Here is a 6825-nt window from a genome sequence, read left to right on the forward strand (position 1 = left end):
CACTGCATTATATAATTTTACCTGCCCAAACAGATCCTTTACAAATATTAGGTCAATAAACTGCTAACATCTATAAAAAGGTAGCTTTCTGAATAAAAGGCAAGAATTTAAAAGTGGTATCTAAAAAAGAAAAGACAAAAACGAACTGAAATGAAAGCCTAGATATCACATCTAAAATTGGGTTTTTTGTTTGGTCCTTCATACTCTTCTGTCCCTCAAAAATATGGAATGCTTCACGAATTTGCGTGTCATCCTTACACAGGGGCCATGCTAATCTTCTCTGTAGTGTTCAAATTTTAGTATATGTGCTGCCGAAGTGAGCACTAGAACAAATTAAAAAAAAAAAAGTTTTCATATTGAAAGAGAGTTATAACAGAGAGTAACTCGAATCCACATGGAACACCAAAAAGCACCAGTTAAGATAATTAAGGTAAGTTTAAAACACAGTATAAATATACATTTGTCTTTACTTCTTTTGTTTAAAAGCTAATTATATAAAATAGTAACTGTGCTTTAATGAACTTCTTATATATAAAGGTGTAATTATAATAAAATAAGGTGAGAAGTATATGGACCAAGAGAATGACCTCAGACAGTAATCAAATCCAAGGGAAACAATGAGGAGTTCCAAAAATGGTAAATATGTAGGTTATCTATGAAAGAGTCCTTTGTATAGTTTTGGTTTCTCCTCTTGGTTTTCTAAAAACACAAAAGACTGTAGGAAACAATAATTGTAACATTATTGTTAGAGTTATAACAGAAATATATATAATACACATTGTTAACACAAAATGATGGAGCCAGGTGCAGACGTCAGGGATCAGCCAAGCCTTTATTCAGCATTGAAGTTGTGCATCAGATGGACACACTTTCTGGTTAGAAAATGGCCATGGTTACAGGAGAAATCTGGGTTTATATAGGTTATGCTGGGGAGGCTTAGCCCTTGAAGACTTTAACAGGTTGTGGGGAAAAGGTTGCAAACATCTGGAATTTGTTTTTACTGGGCACGGTTTGTATTAGGCAGTGTTTTTACTGGGCAGGAAAAGGGTTCATAGTCAGAGTCCAGTGCTCATCCTGACCTCCAAGGGTCTTCATATTGTTAAGGAGGCAAGATGGATGGGCAGTTTGCTATCACTGGGAAAGGATTTGATTAGACAAGGGATCTCATTTCACAGGGACTGCCATCTTCAAAGTTTCTGTTTCTTTAGTTTTCCTCCTCCTCCCAGGTCATACTGTTTCTGGGGTTTTTCATTTTATTCCCCATTCACTTCACATATGACAATGATACCACCAAGTAGGGTGCAGGGAGCTTTGTTGAAGAGAAGTTTCAGCATTTTACTTGAATTATGAAAGTATTAATCTGACGTAGATTATGGCAAGAAGCATACTGTAATCAGTACAGTGTCCTAGGAATATCATGAAAAACCAAGTATTAACAAAAGAACCAACTAGGTAGCAAGTGTCAGCAACTCAGGAGGCTGAATGGAGAGGATCACTTGAGTCCAGGAGTTCAAGGCTAGCTTGGGCAACACAGAACAATAAAAATATTAACAAAGGAATTAAAATGATGTGTTGAAAAATATTTTCTTAATGCAAGAAAAGGTGGTAAAGGATGAACAGAAGATTAAAAAAAAAAAAAGACAGGGATTGGGGTCACAACTCAATGGTAAAGTGCTTGCCTATCATATACAAAACTCTGGGTTTGTTACAGAGCTGGGGGCCTTCTGAGAAATTGAGGCAACTCAGTCCTTGTCCCAGATGCCAACTCAAAAAGGAGGTCATGGCTTTGAGACAAAGGAAAAAGTTTTATTTCTTTGCTAGCAAAGGAGAAAGACAGGGGGCTTCTGTCCCAGAGGCTGTGATTCTGCCCATCCTGGAGAAGAGAGGGTTTTTAAAGAAGTGATTCATTCCAGGTGTTCCCTGTCGGGGGAGGGAGTTGTGATTCATTTGTTAATTTGTGAGCTAGCCATTCCTTAGATCTTCTGATGCCATCCCTGAAGTCTGAAATACTTGTTTTCTGTCATGGATGTGTGTTCAAAGACAGATTGCTCTTATCTTAGGATGGGAAAAGGGTAACCCTACCACCCCCTACCCCCACCAGATTAGGGATGAAAGGGTGAGAAGAAGAAAAGGAAACATGTTTATTTTAAAATAAGTCCCACTGAGCTGGGTGCAGTGGTGCACGCCTGTAATTCCAGTCGCTTGAGAGGCTGAGGCAGGAGGATCATGAGTTCAAAGCCAGCCTCAGCAAAATCAAAGTGCTTAGCAATTCAGTGAGACACTGTCTCTAAATAAAAAAATACAAAATAGGGCTGGGGATGTGGCTCAGTGGTCAAGTGCCCCCTGCCTCCCAAAGAGAAAAGTTCCAGGGGCAGAGCAGCAAGGGCTATTTTCAAAGTATGAGGTGGACTACTGTTACAGAAACTTCCCTATAATTCATTTTTCCTCACTATAGTATTAAGAATTATACCAAACTGAAAATATGTGAATCAGTATCTAAAAAAAAAAAAAAAAAAGAAGTTAAAGGAAGACTTTATGCTCTTTTTGCTATTCAGATTCTTTTGCAATAAGCCAAATGGCAGATGGATATGATGGAATTTTTCTGATCATTGTCTGCTGTATGAGAAAGCCAGATTTAAATTTTTTTGTTGTTGTTTGCAGTGCTAGGGGTTGAACCGAGGGCCTCATAGATGCTATCTATGCAAGTGCTGTACCATTGAATTCCAACCCTAACCCACAGACTTAAAATATTTGACAACAAAGATTATGATTCTGATAGATATTACATAACATCGAGAGTATAAAGGATTTGAAGAACTTCACAACCAACTAGACCTTACTGATGTCCATTGAACACTCTGTTATGGGGCTGGGGGCCTGCTGGGTTGAGCTGGTTGAACTTTTCTCTTTGGGAGGCAGGGGGCACTTGACCACTGAGCCACATCCCCAGCCCTATTTTGTATTTTTTTATTTAGAGACAGTGTCTCACTGAATTGCTAAGCACTTTGATTTTGCTGAGGCTGGCTTTGAACTCATGATCCTCCTGCCTCAGCCTCTCAAGCGACTGGAATTACAGGCGTGCACCACTGCACCCAGCTCAGTGGGACTTATTTTAAAATAAACATGTTTCCTTTTCTTCTTCTCACCCTTTCATCCCTAATCTGGTAGGGGTAGGGGGTGGTAGGGTTACCTTTTTCCCATCCTAAGATAAGAGCAATCTGTCTTTGAACACACATCCATGACAGAAAACAAGTATTTCAGACTTCAGGGATGGCATCAGAAGATCTAAGGAATGGCTAGCTCACAAATTAACAAATGAATCACAACTCCCTCCCCCGACAGGGAACACCTGGAATGAATCACTTCTTTTAAGCCATCACAGGCCTTGGGTGCCAGTTCTTGTGATTCTGCTGGGAAGAATTTGAGTGAAACACAGAGAACTAAGCAAAAGTTTAACAGACCGAGAAGCGAGGGTAATGTATAACATAGGGACTGTAGGGACTGTTTTGAAGAGAGGATGGTGTGGTGTTCACAGGGCCAGAGATATTTTTTTATTTTTTTATTTTTTATTTTTATTTTTGGTATGTTACAGAGCTGGGGCCCTCTGAGAAATTGAAGTGGTGCGAAGACCAGCCCCCGCAACTTCAAACCCTAATTCTTGCCATCAAGTTAGAAAGATTTCAGACATGTTACTCAGAGTAACAGGGAATGAGTTTATTGAAATGATAGGAAAAGGGTGAGGGACATTCTGAAGGGAGAGAGTGGATCCTCTCAGAGAGGAAGAGGGACAGTGTGCCTCTCCTACACTCCAGTTATATTGGGGATCTCAGAGAAGTTTCCAGAGAGTCCTGCACAGGTTTGCCTCCTGACCTCAGACTTTCAAAAATCCAGTGCCATGACAATTCTAGGTAACCTTGACCCATGCTAACAGGTCTAATTGGATTTTTAATCATCCAATTGGAGGAATTATCTTTATCTCCCTGAATTTCAGGATCTGGGTCTGTGAAAAGGCACATAAAAATCTCCCCCTTTAGGGTAACTTGGTTTCCTCTTATTGACATTATTTTGTGCCCGCATTTCTCCTGCAGATAACAGGCAGTTTGCTGAGGAATGTTATATAGCCTGTCCACTTAAGCCAGCCAGGGCTGAAGGTAAATTGCTTCTTGGACAAGAAAGCATGTGGGGGTCATCACAGTGGAAATATTTTATAGAATCATTCTCTTAACCTCTTATTCCCCCATTCACATCTGTCTGTTCCCTAAAAGTACCAGGGATTGAACCCAGGGATGCTTAAGCACTGAGCCACATCCCCAACCCCCTTTTTTGGCAGGGGGTACTAGGGATTGATCTCAGGGACACTGGGCCACTAAGCCACATCCCCAGCCCTATTTTTTTGTATTTTATTTAGAGACAGGGTCTCACTAAGTTGCTTAGCATCTCGCTTTTGCTGAGGCCAGCTTTGAACTCACAATCCTCCTGTCTCAGCCTACTGAGCTGCTGGGATTATAGGCGTGTGCCACTGAGTCTGGCCCCAGCCCTTTTTATTTTTCATTTTGAGATTGGGTCTCACTAAGTTGCTTAGGGCCTTGCTAAATTCTTGAGGCTGGCTTTGAATTTATAATCCTATTGTCTTAGTTACCCAAGTCACTGGGATTATAGGCATGTACCACCATCCCAGGCCTGTAAGCACTTTTATTAGAAAAAAGAAAGGTGTCAAATTAGTAACCTAAGCTTCCACCTCAAGAAACCAGAAAAAGAGCAAATTAAATCCAAAGCAAGCAGAAGAAATAAATTTAGGATGTAAATCATTGAAATAGAAAAGTGACAAGCAATAGAAAAAAAATCAATAAAACCAAAACTTGTTTCTTTGAAAAAAGTCAACAAAACCCACAAAACTTTCCAGAAATATAATTTAAAAGAGCTAAGTAAAATAGTCACTCCACATTGATGAACTTGAAGCTCAGTACTTTAAGATTACAAAACTCCCCCAAAATAATCAATAGATTCAATTCAATACCTATTACATTTCCACTAGGCCTTTTTTTTTGTAAATACAACTGATGAGCTGATTCTAAAATTTATACAGAAAAGCTGAGAATCAAGAATAATAAAAACAGCCAGGTGCTGTGGCATACACGTATAATCCTAGCAATTTGGGAAGCTGAAATAGGAGAATTACAAGTTCAAAATAGAATAGTAAATCTTAATTTGAGAGATTTACTATAAGGCTGCATTACTCAAGACAGTGTGACTCTGGCATAAGGGTAGACATATAGACCAATCAAACAGAATTTAGATCCCAGAAATAAAGCCTTACTTCTTTGGTTGGTAGATAGTTGACAAATGTGCCATGATAATTCAATGGGAGTGGGATAGATAATCTTTCCCATAAATGATGCTGGATACTGGAATAATTGAATATCCATATCACATGCATAAAAGACGAGTATATATATATATATTTTTTTTTTCTTTTTTTGGTACTGGGGATTGAACCCAGGGGTACTTCACCACTGAGCTACATCCCCAGTCCTTTCTGTTTATTTTTATTTTTATTTTTTTATTTGAGACAGGTCTCACTAGATTGCTAACTTTGGCTTAGAACTTGTGATTCTCCTGCCTCAGCCTCTGGAGTTGCTGGGATTACAGGTGTGTGCCACCCTGGATGACTCAATAAAGCTATTTTAGAAAAATGACAGAGGTATAAGAGTTGAGGGTGTTTATAAATGCATGGTTAAAATGAGCTTAAAATGTAATTTAAAGGTAGGGGTTTTGGCTCAGTGGTAGAGCACTTACTTGCCTAGCACCTGTAAGGCACTGGGGTTCAATCCTCATCACCACAAAAAAATAAATAAAATAAAATTATTGTGTCCATCTACAACTAAAAAATTATAATGGTGGGATGAGACAGACATCATTACCCTATGTACATGTATGATTCATGTATGATTACATGAATGGTGTGAATCTACATTGTGTACAACTATAGAAATGAAATGATGTACCCCATTTGTGTACAATGAATCAAAATGCAGTGTGTAAAAAATTTAAAAAAATAATTAAAAAATTAATTAGTAACATATTTTCTAGATTAAATTATGATGAAAGCAAATCTAAAAAAATTTAAAAATGTAAGCTGCTAAGGAAAAGGTGAGGAATAATGAAATAGTGGGATCAATGAATTATATGACACGATGTGCAAATTATTGGAGTTAGCTTACTAGAGGGAGTCAGATGCAAAGATAAGAATTGATAATCAGAAAATGGGATGATTAAAATTGAGATATTGTTGGATTGATAATGAAAAACTAAGCCAGGCATGGTGGTGTGTTTCCAAAGTCCCAGCTACTCAGTGGGGTGAGGTGGGAGGATCACTAGAGTCTAGGAATTCCAGCCTAGACAACATAGCTAGACTTTCATCTAAAAAAAAAAAAAAAAAAAAAACAAAAAACCAAAAAAACAAAAAACAAAACAAACAAACAAAAAAAACGTAAAGGAAAGAAAAAAAAACTTAAAAATATGACTCTGGATGGAGGCAATTTGTTCTGGCAGTATGGAGAGGAAATCATTGAAAGTAAGGAGGAAAAGTGATGAAAGGGTCATTCATAAGTATCTCAACAGTTGTGAGCAAAGCTGCAGTGATTGCCAATGATATAAGAGCTAAAATCTTCAAGGAATGACCCAGGAGGTAGTAGATGAAGAAAGAAGCTAGTCATTTGTACAATGGTGTTGTGACAGGAGATTCAAAGTTGGCGTTAAGAGATAGGGACAGAGAGAAACAGAGTGAGAACAGGTCATGGTTAGGATCATATAAGATGTTCATAG

The 6825-nt window shown here is 38.3% G+C and overlaps 1 non-coding gene across 1 annotated transcript; it reads right to left on the reverse strand.

Moving 5' to 3' along the window:
* Positions 1-217: 217 nt before the first annotated feature.
* On the reverse strand, positions 218-324 carry LOC124986079 (U6 spliceosomal RNA). The gene has a single exon (XR_007108980.1). It is a non-coding gene; the product is annotated as a U6 spliceosomal RNA (small nuclear RNA).
* Positions 325-6825: the final 6501 nt, after the last annotated feature.

Source organism: Sciurus carolinensis, chromosome 5 (genome assembly GCF_902686445.1).
Source record: "Sciurus carolinensis chromosome 5, mSciCar1.2, whole genome shotgun sequence".
NCBI classification, from domain to species: domain Eukaryota; kingdom Metazoa; phylum Chordata; class Mammalia; order Rodentia; family Sciuridae; genus Sciurus; species Sciurus carolinensis.